This window comes from Macaca thibetana, chromosome 19, assembly GCF_024542745.1.
Source record: "Macaca thibetana thibetana isolate TM-01 chromosome 19, ASM2454274v1, whole genome shotgun sequence".
Taxonomy (NCBI): Eukaryota; Metazoa; Chordata; class Mammalia; order Primates; family Cercopithecidae; genus Macaca; species Macaca thibetana.
Genome location: NC_065596.1, coordinates 53,567,447 through 53,581,526, shown reverse-complemented (window position 1 = coordinate 53,581,526; position 14,080 = coordinate 53,567,447). Strand labels below are relative to the sequence as shown.

The window sequence follows — 14,080 nt, the reverse complement described above, 5'->3', positions numbered from 1 at the left end:
GTGCTTGGCACATATTACATACTTCATAAATGTTTGTTCACTCATTCTCTCATTTACTCATGTACTCGAAGAAATATGGGCTTAAGGAGAAACTGCATTATAATGAGAACTGAAAGCACAATCTTTTATCAACAAACCTGGAGTTTTGCAAAAGACTTTGACGGACAGTGGAGCAGATGAGACGATGATAATCAAGATTTCAAACTCCTTGGTTAAAATCTACTCAGTAGCCGGGCGCGGTGGCTCACGCCTGTAATCTCAGCACTTTGGGAGGCCGAGGCGGGCGGATCACAAGGTCAGGAGATCGAGACCATCCTGGCTAACGCGGGGAAACCCCGTCTCTACTAAAAATACAAAAAAATCAGCCGGGCGCGATGGTGGGCACCTGTAGTCCCAGCTACTCGGGAGGCTGAGGCAGGAGAATGGCGGGATCCCGGGAGGCGGAGCTTGCAGTGAGCCGAGATCGCACCTTTGCACTCCAGCCTGGGGGACTGAGCGAGACTCCGTCTCAAAAAAAAAAAAAAAAAAAAAAAATCTACTAAGTAAAGCCCTGGGTTCACAAGATGACATAATAGAGAATCCGAGTCAATACTCCACAAAAAGAATGCATTCTTTCAATACCCAGGTTGGACTTTTATATATAATCATCTGCTTGAAGCTGGTTATAAGTTGTGTTAGAAACACACAGTCCACCGGAAGGTAAGAACCACCTGATGGGGGACTTGTTTTTCTGCACTGAGACTTCTTTTCAGGTAGGGCCTCATTCTCTTGGTTTTGACAACTTAATACAAGTTGAATTAAAAAAAAAAAAAAAAACTGGCTTAAACCAAAGAGTTTTATTCTAAAATAAAGATAAATACATGTAGAAGGTAGAGGGGTGTTTAACACTCCTATTTTTTTTTCCTGTTATGCACGAACCAATCCATCTATTCTGCACATTTGTGCCAAAGTCACAAAGTGAGGTGTCAACTCATTGAGGGGCATTTCTGGGCTATTTACAGAAGGGCTGATAAATGCAGTATTTTACCAGAGTAATAAGGTCTACAAAATGCAAAAAGCTGTAAAAAAGAGAGGAAAGTATGGGTACTAAGTAGAATATAAGATAAAAATTGATCTTGGAGGAAATTTACTCATTTTCTGTTTGCCCCAAGAATACTGTGCTGGCAGGAAGATGCACTTTTTTTTTTTTTTTTTTCCCTACGTGGGAAATGGGTTAAAAATCTGTAACAAAAATAAAACATAACGCTGGCAAGTTATTTGCAGCTGGCCTGAATTGTCTTTGGTATTGAGAGAAGAAAAAAGAAAAAAAATGGAGGGCTGGGCGCGGTGGCTTACGCCTGGAATCCCAGCACTCTGGGAGGCCGAGGTGGGCAGATCACAAGGTCAAGAGTTCAAGACCAGCCAGACCAACATGGTGAAACCCTGTCTCTACTAAAAATACAAAAATTAGCCAGGCATGGTGGAACATGCCTGTACTCCCAGCTACTCAGGAGGCTGAGGCAGGAGAATTGCTTGAACCCGGGAGGCAGAGGTTGCAGTGAGCCAAGATTGCACCACTGCACTCCAGCCTGGGCAGCAGAGCAAAACTCTGTCTCAATAAAAAAATAAAGGAAGTACTGTTGTAGGTCCAGTCTTGTCATTCCACAGAAGGTATGGAGACGTGTAGAAGACCCTCTCAAATTCTTTGCTTGTGAACTGACTCTGCTTGAATACTTCTCTGTCTTCTCTTAACTCCAGTCATCTGACTAATACAATGAGAGCCCTTGGAGATACAGGTTGTGTCTCCTCATCCCTTGAGAATTTCCTGGAAGACCAAGGCGGCCTCCTTACTCTGCATTCTTCCAAACAAAATAAGAGTTTGGAGACTCCACTGCTATCTGCACAACTTCTCTGGCTCTTTGACAATTAAATTTTCTTGCCTTTTTTTTTCAGTGATTTGTTAAGTGGGCTTGTGCTATTTTTAGCAAGAAGGCTTTTTCAAGAACCAAGTACTTTCCCTTTTCTCTTCTAAAGTTATAGTAATCTACCTTTATCATTTAAAAATTTTAAAGGTTCAAGTAGTAAAAAATATTACAATCTCAAAGTATGTCCTAAAATTTAACTCTCTTAAAAACTCAATTGTAACTGGCTCTACATCCTTATTTTCTATGTTTATTGAAAACTTTTGTAGTGGCTGCCATTTATGGATTATTGGCTGGGCTGTGAGAACTATTTAATAATTTTTGGTATAAGATGAACTACCTTGGAAAACATTTAATTATATTCATTCATTAAATCTTTTCCCAACTTAAATCTAAAAGCTAAGTTTAAAAGACATGCTATCAAATAAGAAAATAAACCTTTAGAATTCCAAGGTGGATTTCTTGTATGAACTTTGTTTCATAAAATCTTAAAATTCAGAGTAAATATCATACTAGTTATACTGTTTGCAATTTTATTAATGTCAATGGAAGATGCCTAAATTAAATTAAAACAATAAAAACAACCCTTCAGTTTGTGACAGAAAATTTGTAAGCATTAGATATTTATCTTACACCATAGTTACTGATACATTTTTTTGCCAAAATATAAAGAATTAGTAATTTATTTAAAAAGAAATAACAATGCAAAACCTACTGATAGTAAGAGAAAATCTCTGAGATACTTCGATGCTTTTATCACTGAAAACTATTTTGAAGCTATTCAAATTATTCTGATTTCTATACACATCAATAGAAAAAATTTTAAAACATAAAGTATCTGTGAATGGCACACTCACCTGATAAGATAATAAAGGGTATCATCCCAGATAGAATATTTAAGAAAGTTGCATTGTGTTTTGTTTTTGCTTTAATGAGTTGTAAAAGTAATTTAGCTTATCAAGGCAAATTCAGAGCTACATAATAGTACAGTGAATTTTGCCAAGTCACACAAATAAAGTTGTGAGTTGGATGACTCTCCTAATGTTATTATGAGATTAAAGTAGATACAACTTAATTGGTAGATTTATTAGTTCAGAAAAATAATCTCCTACCAGCAAAACGAAGAATTTCTTTTAGAACAGATTTCATGGCAACCAATTGTGGCATTTTCCGCACTTTTTGTCATGCTACCACCACTGACAGAACCACATGAACAAAGTCTCAAACTCAGGCTTACAAGTAGTAGTTATGATAAATAGAAGTTTTAATGATTTCATATGAAGACAAAGACTGGAAGAGTATTTTTTGTGAGATCATGCCCCTGGAGGAAACTAAATTTAGCCATGAAATTTAAATACAAGAGATTTTATTTAAACCTATTAAATAGGATTTGAAATGACTGCCAGTCTGGTCATCCAATACGGAACTTGAAAATTCAGACATGGACTGCACTTCTGTTTGTTTTTTGAGTCTTCTTGTCACTGATGCAGTTATACTATCTTTTTTCTTTACCTTAGTTCATTACATTATTAAAATGGAGAAAAATGAAACAATGTGGAATATTTGACAGTTGCTCCACTGTAGGAATACATAATTGGTTCCAAAGGCCATCCTTAACTCCTGCAAGGTGCTCTATATTCTTGGGTTTCTCTTAGGAAGTCTTGTCTCCAGACTCCGGAACTCTACAAACCATATATGTATGTGTGTGTGTACAAATATATATAACTCTCTCTATATAAAACTCTATATAACTCCATATATACATATAGTTTTATATAAAGCTATATATACATATATAATATACATTATTTATATATATACAAAATATATATGGTTTGTAGAGTACCAGGTGATGCAAAAGTAATTGTGATCTTTGCTATAACACACATCATTCTTATATGACCACTATCATGTTGACTTAGAAGTCTAGGTTTTCAGACTAATTTCTGTAGTGGTCCACGTAAACAAAACAGGTGAGACTGGTCCTGGTCCTGGTCCTTGAAACTGCTTTTATCCAACAGCAGAATTACCTAAGTGTGGTGCTGGCTAAATGTAACACAGGGAGAGGGTGAGCCTCTGTATTAAACACCTGGTAGTCTAAAGGTAAAAGGTCAACACTGGAGAACAGCACATACAAATATTTTAGTGTTTCGGCAATAAAGACACCCCACTGTACATCATCATGTGTAGGAGTAGAGAAATGTACATTTTTAACTCCAGAAAATCCACCACTGATTCAGCAATACTTGTCAATGGCCAGTTTTGTTCCCAGCCCCACTGCCTGTATTTTGGATTGTAAGAGAATCACCATAGGTACCAATAGGTTTCAGTTACTTCTGGACAGAGGATATAATACTTTTCAGCCTGACAGCCACAACCTCCACTGCACCATCAAACTTGAATGACTCAGGACCTAGCTTTAATGCGGTCTGTCATGTGACTCATGACATGTACGCGCAATTTCCACCCCAGCTCTAAATAATGATAGACGTTATCCATTCTGGAACTATCTTCTCCTAGTGCAAACCTTACCCCAGCAAAGCAGGCCAGATGCCCATCTTGTTTTCCAAGTGCCCACTGATCCATTCTTTACTAAAGATAAGACATCTATGGGAGTATTTGTTTTTTTACAGCCTCAAGGGCATCATCACACATCTTTCTCCATTCATAGTCTGTTTTTTTTTTTTTTTTTTTTTTTTTTTTTTTTTTTTTTTTTTGAGACGGAGTCTCACGCTGTTGCCCAGGCTGGAGTGCAGTGGCGCGATCTCGGCTCACTGCAAGCTCCGCCTCCTGGGTTCACGCCATTCTCCTGCCTCAGCCTCCTGAGTAGCTGGGACTACAGGCGCCCGCCACCGCGCCCGGCTAATTTTTTGTATTTTTAGTAGAGACGGGGTTTCACTGTGGTCTCGATCTCCTGACCTTGTGATCCGCCCGCCTCGGCCTCCCAAAGTCATAGTCTGTTTTATCTTACATCAACCACGCTCTCAGTAAGTATTCATAAAAACTGTCTCCAAGATCACCAAGTGATGTGTGATACCGACCCCAGTGCCCTGTTCTGGGGTTCAAACAATTTAGATAAAGACCGTTTGGACAATCCATTTTCTGAAGCAGTTTCCGCATGTACATGACCTTGTTGTAGTAAACCAGGTCTGCTGTCAAGTAGCTGAGGTGGACGAACTCCATATGCAGTGTACCAGATTCAGCCAGAATGCTGCTACATGGAGGCCCCTAGCCTCAGTTACACCCTACTCCACTCTGTAAATGTACCATTGTCCAGGGAATCCCAGTAGATGTGTGAAAGGCAGGAAAAAGTTTCTTAGCCAGTTGCACAGCTTTAATCTTGAATATCTCCTTTCCTGAAAGGTGATATGCTGCAAATAGGCCTTCAATAAACTGAATGCTGACTTCAAACACAAACATCTCTGAATTCACACTGACCTCAAGGTTGTCTTAAACAATCTTTGCACATCTAGGAATTCAGCATGGAGCCCTATGATATAAGGGGTATCCAAAGCATCTACAATGGTAGCACCCATTTGTGAACTTTCAAATGTTAGTGGTACAACCTTTCCTTTTAATAGGTCTGAGTTCATTATGTCCCCAACTGTATGTCCTATAATTATCCTAGGCATGTTTCATGCTTTAATTTTTTTTTCCGTTTTCTTATGTTGTCTTCCGGGTCTCCACCTTTCATGCCTAAAAAGTTTGGAATAGGAACTGGTGGCAGTGGCTTGTTCTCTGTCTTCATTTCTTGGACCTTATTTTTCTCTGTCTGAATTTCTGCTTGGATTTCCTTGCTTGACTTTTCTTTTCTTTCTTTCTTTTTTTGAGATGTGGTCTCACTCTGTAACCCAGGCTGAGTGTTGCAGTGTCATCAGGACTCACTGCAGCCTCCACCTCCCAGGCTCAAGCAATCCTCCCACCTTAGACTCCAGAATAGCTGGGATTACAAGAGGGCACTACCACGCCTGGCTAGTTGTTGATTTTTTGTGGAGACATGGTCTCATCACGTTGCCCAGGCTGGTCTCAAACTCCTAGATGAAAGCCATCCTCCGGACTTGGCCTCCCAAAGTGTTGGGATTACAGGTGTGAGCCACAGCCCAGGCTGCCTGACTTTCTCAACTTTTCTTTTGTCTCTTCCAGGGCCTTCTCATAATCAGCTCGAATTTTATGTCTCAGAGGTTCTTCTTCTTCTTCCCTGTGTGTATGTTAATTGAGTGCATAGATAAGGAAGACTTCAGGGTTTTTAGCCCCTTTGACAGCTACTACATGAGGAATTAACACATCGTCTAAACCCAGATCAAAGCGTTTGCGTTTTGAGAAGCCTAGAAGAAAAAAGAATGCCCCCAAACACCGGGTGATGAAGGCACTAAAAATAAGTGTCTTCGCAGAAAGTCTCAAAGTTGCGCTGTGATGTCGGGAGGACAGCCCCAGGTTCAGAGGTGGGATCCCACGTATGGATGGAGAGGGCAGCAGGGCTGGGGTAGTCATCGTTTATGCTCTTGAAGACAATACTCCATAAAGTTATCATCTTATAGCAAATGCACGATACACTGAACTGTCTTCAAAATATTGGCAAAAATGGAAAAACTCAATTTTGCTCAACTTAAAGGATTGCCGCGCTTCTTCACAGGCACCGCTTTGACGCTCCTCCAATTCCATTCAGAAACGTGAGTGACCCCCCGCCTCAAACGATCACAAACTTATGTCCTACGAGATCTCGTTTGCCCTTTGACTTTCAGGGCCCTATCAGGTTATCAGAAGACTCTTCATTCCTAAGGGTAGATCAGAGAAGTCACACTGCAAAGGAGCTACCCCTTGGGGAGGTGCTCAAAGGTGGTCTTCTGCCGCAAAAGGGAGTCTGGCTAAATCCGAGGAATTGCAGAAGGTTCACCATCTCCTCTGGTACTTCTATTCCAGAATCTCTTAACCTTAGTGGTGGAAAAAGTAAGGGTCTCCACCGAAGCCTGAAAACCGGGAGGAAGATTTCCCGCTTCCGGGAGGCCAAGACAAAGGCGCTGAGGGAAGGAGCAGGAAGGGACTGGCCGCCCGCGCTTCCCGACGCTGCCAGGCAGTCTCCCGGGCCGGGCAGAGCTCCGAGGCTGCCTCCGGGCAGTCACATCCAACGTACCTGAGCCCGGCCAGCCGCTGTCGCTGTCGCCGCCGCACGGGCCTGTCCGGACGGACCTTCCTCCTCCTCCGCGGCCCCCGAGAAGCTCGGCTCGCAGGCAGGGAAGGCGCGGCGGCCCCTGCGGTCGGTCAGTTCACCAGGCGCCTGCTCCCGAGCGAGTTGCCACCGACCCCGCCGCGCCCGGCCGAGCCCCGCGCTCCGCAGCGTGCAAAGGAGCCGAGCAGCGACCCTTGCTCCGAGAGCCCGGGGCCCGCGCCTGCCCATTCCTCGGGGCAGCGGGTGGCCCCGGGCGCGCGCGAGCAGCCGCTTCTCGGGCGGGCAGAGGCCGGCTTCTTGTCCTTGGCCAGCCGCCGTGGGGGCCTCCTCCGCGCCGCCTAGCGTGGCGCCCGGTTCGGCCTGGCTGCTGCTGCTGAGAGACGGCGCCCAGGAGCAGGGCTGCGGCCGGGCCTCTGCCTCCCCAGGCCCAGTGGGCGCGGAACAGCTGCGGGGCCACACGAGCCGGGCGCACACACGGAGGAGATGGAGGACAGGGCCGATGGGGCGCCTCCCGAACCCGCCCCGACACGCTATTGGGCGGCACCAGCGATTGAGCATGGGGCGCGCTTCCTGGAGTCCACAGTTAAGTGACACCATCCTGGGTCTGCCTTTCTCTGTCGGGATCATTTCTCCTAGCATGAATTCCTCCAGGTCAGACACAAGGTCACAGACGGCGGTTTCTGCCTTCCTCTGGCTGAGTATATTTCATTAAATATATATCCCGCGTTTTCTGTATCCAGTCATCCCTCTGTGGACTGATAGGTTGTTTCTGTGTCTTGACTGGTTTAAATAACGCCGTAATAAAGTGCAGATTATCTCTTTAAGATATTGATTTCCTTTCTTTCAGTACATACCCAGAAGTGAGTTGTATTTTTAACTTTTTAAGGAACATCTATATGTTAGTTCATATGTCTGCACCAATTTACATTCCCACCAACAGTGTACAAGGACTTCCCTTTCTCTACACGCTCTGCAACAGTTGTTCTCTCTTGTGAGGTGTTGGTGACTATTTTTAGTAATAGTGATTGTAGCAGAAGTGAGGTGGTATCTCATTGTGGTTTTGATTTGAATTTCCCTGATAGTGATGTCAAGCACCTTTATACCTGTTAGTAACTTTTTTATTTTTTTGAAAAAAATGCCTATTCGGAAGATATACCTGTTTTTATTTGGGTGGTTCTTTTTTTTTTTCTTTCTTTTTTTTTTTTTTTTTTTTTGCTATTAGATTGAGTACCATATATATTTTGAATACTAACCTCTCATTAGATTATGGTTTGCAAACATTTCTCCTATTCTGTGGGTTACCTTTTCATCTTGTTGATTGCGTCCTTTGCTGTGCAGAAGCTTTTTAGTTTGATGTAATACCATTTGTCTATTTTTTATTTTTTTGCCCATGCTTTGTGGTATATCCAAAAAATCTTTGCTAAGACAAATGTCAAGGAGCCTTTCCTTGTTTTCTTCTAGGAGTTTTGTAGTTTCAGATCCTACACTTAAACCTTTAATCCATTTCAAATTGATTTTTGTATGTGCCGTAAAATAAAGAGTCTAATTTCTTTTCCTTTCTCCTACCTTCCTTTTTTTCCTTTTATTTCTTCTTCTATTTTTTTTCTTGCATGTGAATATCCAGTTTTCCAAACATCATTTATTGAAGAGACTATCCTTTTTCCATTGTGTCTCCTAGGCAACTTTGTCTAAAATAAATTGACCTTAAATGTGTGGGTTTATTTATGGGCTCTTTATTCTGTTCGATTGATTGCTATGTCTTTTCTTATGTCAGTATCATGCTGGTTTGATAAATATGTCTTAAAAATATAATCTAAAAACAGGAAAAGTGATGCTTCCAACTTTGTTCTCTCTCAAGAGTGCTTTGGCTGTTTAGAGCTTTTTGTGGTTCCACACAAATTTTAGAATTATTTTTATTTATTCAGAAAAAGGTGATTGGAATTTTGACAGGAATTGTATTGAATTTGTAGTTTGCTGTAGGTAGTATGGTAATTTTAACAATATTGATCATGAATCTGATATATATTTTCTATTATTTTTGTCTTCAGTTTCTTTCATCAATATTTTGTAGTGTTGAGTGTCTAGATCCTTCAAACCCTTGGTTAAATATCTTCCTAAGTGTTTTTTTTTTTTTTAAATACTATTTAAATTGGATAGTTTTCTTGACTTCTTTTCAGGTAGGTCATTATGATGTAAAGAAGTGCAACTGATTTTTTTGGTGATTTTGTACCTAAAACTACTGAATTTATTCCTTAGTTCTAACATTTTTTGTGGAATTTGTAGGGTTTTCTATGTATAGGACCTTGCTATTTGCAGGGATAATTTTACTGCTTGTCCTCTCATGTGAATGTCTTTTGTTTCTTTCTTTTTTTTCCTTGCCTAATTGCTCTTGCTGGTAGTTCCAGTACTGTGTTGAAAAGAAGTGGTGACAGTGGGCATTCTTGTCTTGTTCCTGATTTTGGAGGAAAAGCTTTCAGTTTTCCCTGATTATTACGTTAACTGTGAGTTTCTCATAGATGGCCTGTACTATATTGAGGAAATTTTCTTCTATTTCTAATTTTCCAGGAGTGTTAGATTGTTTTCAAATTTTGTTTCTGTATCTACTGAGATAACCATGTAGTTTTTATCTTTCTGTTAATGTGCTGTATCATTTAATTGATTTGTCTATGCTGAAATTTTTGCTATAGGGAATGGAAAGTTATCAAAAGATTTTTATAAGGGATATTTTGGATGAGTCCCCTCAGACCACTGCTAGGGAATGGGTTCTCGAAAGATAAATATGGAGAAAAGAAAGTTTGGCATGTTGCTGTAGGGATGATGTTGGCTTGTAGGAGAGCCTATGGGTTCGGAGACAAAGGGATGGATTTAAAAATTATTGGAATGGTAACCTAGCCTCAAGGAGAGGAGAATTCTCCATGCTCCTTTCTTTTCTCATGTCTTTGATTTTTGCCCCCTTGAAAGTTAATATGATTGGTTAGATTTCAGGACAGAATAAAGGAATTATTTCTAGAGATTAATATTTTAAAGTATTACAATTACACCTGAGTCTGGTTTTCCCCTCTCCTCCTCCTCCTCTCTCTCTTCCTTTTTTCCTTTTTCTTTTTGTTTCATTGTTTTTCTTCCTTTTCTCTATGCATTAACGCCACCAAAGAGTCTTGGAGAGTTAGTCTTGTTCTCACCCTCATACTCTGTGTCTTTTCCTATGCCATTTTCCCTATGGCACTGTTGGGTGCAAACATGAGGTTGATTATATTCAAGAATCATGCTTGGGGAAGGGAGGAGAAACAGGATAAAGGGGCTTTGACTCAGGACTCCTTCAGTCTACTATCATAAGAAAAAGGAGCTTTCCAAAGAATTCAGACCAGATATCTAGTTTATTCAACCTGAGTCAACACCTCATCTAATAATAAAGTTACTTTTCTCTCTCTCTCTTTTTTACCTTTTCGTACCTACATCTCCTTTAAATTAATTTTACAGAGAAATAATTGGTTTGAAAAATAATTCAGATATTTTTGTGTCCTTTGAAACATTATTACCTTAAGAACACCTACATATTCTTTGCAGCATTAAGTTAAATAACGCATGCCTTATTCATAACATGTTACAAAACAGCTGTTTAAATAAGATTTATATGCATTGAATTGTAAAAGGACCCATAAAATATTGTCATTTGACTAAAAATTGTAAAGTAAAAGAAGTATAAGCATTATAAAAATCCACAAACCTTCACACCAAACTTTGAATGGTCAATAATATTCACTTAGGGGTGAGTGTGGAAACAGTGATGGATTTTGACAAAGATAATTTTATATTTTACTTTATGGAATTATTTTGTTTAAGTTATTTTGAGATATTGAAAAAATATTTTATATATAAATATTTTATGAGAAATGTTAATATGATTAATTATTAAATAATGTAATATTAATATTAATATATTTCTAATATACAATATGGGAAATAAATATTGATATAGTAATATATTTCTTATATATAAATGTTAATATATGCTTTTATGCATAAGAAATATATAGATTTATATAAAATTTATATATTTCTATGCATATATGTATAAATATATAAATTTCCATTTTTATTTTAGATTCAGCGGATACATGTGCAGGTTTGCTACAAGGGTAAACTGTATGATGCTGAGGATTTGGATTCTATTGATCTGATCATCCAAACAGTGAACATAGTACCCAATAGGAAGTTTTTCAGTTCTTGTCCTCATCCCTCCCTCCCTCCTTTTGGAGTCTTCAGGGTGGGTTATTCCTATCTTTATGTCCATCTGTATTCGAGATTTGGCTCCCACTTATGAATGAGAACATGCAATGTTTGATTTTTTTTTCTGTGTCAATTTGCTTAAGATACTAGCCTCCAGCTTCATGATGAATGTCATTCATCATGACATTATTTCATTTTTTATGGCTGTGTAGTATTTCCTGATGAATATGTACCACATTTGTTTATTTCAATGGGTTTTGGGGTGCAGGTAGTTTTTGGTTACATAGATAAGTTCTTTACTGGTGATTTCTGAAATTTCAGTGCACATGTCACCTAAGCAGTGTACACTCTACCCAATATGTAGTCTTTTATCCATCACCTCCCTGTCAACATTCCCCACCAAAGTTCATTATATCACTCTATGCCTTTGCATCCTCATAGCTTAACTCCCACTTTTACGTGAGAATATATATTTGGTTTTTCATTCCTGAGCTACTTCACTTGAAATAATGGCCTCCAGCTCCATCCAAGTTGCTGCAAAAGACATTATTTTGTTTATTTTCATGACTGAGTAGTATTTCATGCTCTCTCTCTCTCTCTCTCTGTGTATATATGTGTATACACACACACACGTATATATATACACACACATATGTAGACACACACACGTATAATATATATATATACACACACACATACACACACACAGACCACATTTTCTTTACTCATTGATAAGCTGATACGTAGGTTGGTTCCTTATCTTTGCAATTGTGGATATTGATCTTTCCCGCACATACTAAAGAACACAACTGCAAACGCAATGATGTACCAAGGAGCCATGCATCTGAGAAAGAACCTGTCTACCGCCCATGGCTCTCAAGTGCCAAATAATGCAAAATAGCCCAAACTACAACACCAAAAATAACTTTTACTCACTCACCCCCTCTGTAAACCAAAATCAGGAATTCAACAACAAACATTCTGTGTACAGCCTTATCCCTCTGAAATTTTCCAAGAGTGAAGCAAACTGACTATACTAAACTTGCACCACAGTTAAAGCAATAGCAGCTCTCCTAGATGAGAAAGAATAAGCACAAGAACTCTGGCAGTTAAAAAAAAAAAAAAGACTGTCTTTTTACCTCAAAACAAGCCCACTAGCTCCCAGCAATGCTTCTTAACTAATCAATTGTCTGAAGTGACAGACATGGAATTCAGAATCTGGACAGCAAGAGAGCTCATTGAGATCAAGGAAAAAGTCGAAACTCAATTCAAGGAAGACAGGCAATTCAGTAAAAATGATTAAAGAGCTAACAGACAAAATAGCCCTCTTAAGAGAGATCCAAACTGAACTATTTAGGGTGAAAAATTAACTACAAGAATTTTATAATACAGTTGGAAGTAGTAACAGTGGAACTCATCATGCTGAGGAAAGAATCTCAGAGCTTGAAGACCAGTTCTTCAAATTAACTCAGTCAGACAAAAATAAAGAAAGAAGAATTGAGAAAAATGAACAAAGTCTTCAAAAACTATAGGATTATGTAAAGAGATCAAATCTGTGACTCACTGGCATTCCTGAGAGAGGAGAGAGAATAAGCAACTTGGAAAATGTGTTTAAGGTAATAGTTCATGAAAATTTTCCCTAATCTTGCTAGAGACATTGACATGCAAATTCGAGAAATACAGAGAAGTCCCACCACATACTATGCAAGATGACCATCCCCAAGGCACATAGTCATTAGATTCATCAAGTTCAATGAAAAAAACAAAACAAAACAAACTCAAAAAGCCAAAAATGTAAAAGCAGCTAAAGAGAAGAGGCAGGGGCAATTCCTGATCAGGCTAGCATCAGACCAATCAGAAGAAACCTTATAAGCCAGAAGAGATTGAGGGTCTATTTCTAATGTACTTAAAAAAAATTCCAACCAAGAATTTCATATCCTGACAAGCTAAGCTTCATAAATGACAGAGAAATAAGGTCTTCCTCAGATAAGCAAATGCTGAGGGAATATATTTCAACTAGACTAGCCTTACAAGAGGTTCTTAACAGAAGTGTTAAAAAACATAGATTAGAAAGAACAATACCTATTACCACAAAAGCACATTGAAGTGCACAGCTACAGGCACTATAAAACAACTACACAATCACGTCTACACCACAACCAGCTAACAACAGCATCACAGAATCAAAATCACACACATCAGGACTAAACTTGAATATACATGGGCTGAACACCCCATTTAAAAGACATTAAGTGGCAGCCTGAATAAAAAGACAAGATCCAGCCATCTGTTGTCTATAAAAGACCCGTTTCACATGTGATAACACCTACAGGCTCAAAGTAAAATGATAGAGTAAGACCTACCATGCAAACAGAAAACAAAAAAGAGCCAGAGTTTCTATTCTTGTGTCAGATAAAATAGACTTTAAGCCAATAAAAAATAAGAGGGACAGTGAATGGCATTATACAATGATAACAATAAATATATTCAACATTGGAGCACCCAGATTCATAAAACAACTTCTTCTCGACCTATGAACAGACTTAGACAACCACACAATAACAGTGGAGACTTCAACACCCCACTGACAGTGTTAGCCAGATCGTATGAATAAAAAACTAACAAAGAATCTCTGGAATTAAGATTGACAGTTGACAAATTGGACTTAATAGACATCCACAGAACACTCCACTCAACAACTACAGAATTATTCTTATCTGCACACGCAGTGTATTCTAAGTTCAACCACATGCTCAGTCATAAGGCAAGTTTCAATAAATTTTAA

At 39.2% G+C, this 14,080-nt stretch overlaps 1 pseudogene; it reads right to left on the bottom strand.

Moving 5' to 3' along the window:
* Positions 1 to 3,740: 3,740 nt before the first annotated feature.
* LOC126943630 (mannosyl-oligosaccharide 1,2-alpha-mannosidase IB-like) lies at positions 3,741 to 7,068 on the bottom strand (annotated as a pseudogene).
* Positions 7,069 to 14,080: the final 7,012 nt, after the last annotated feature.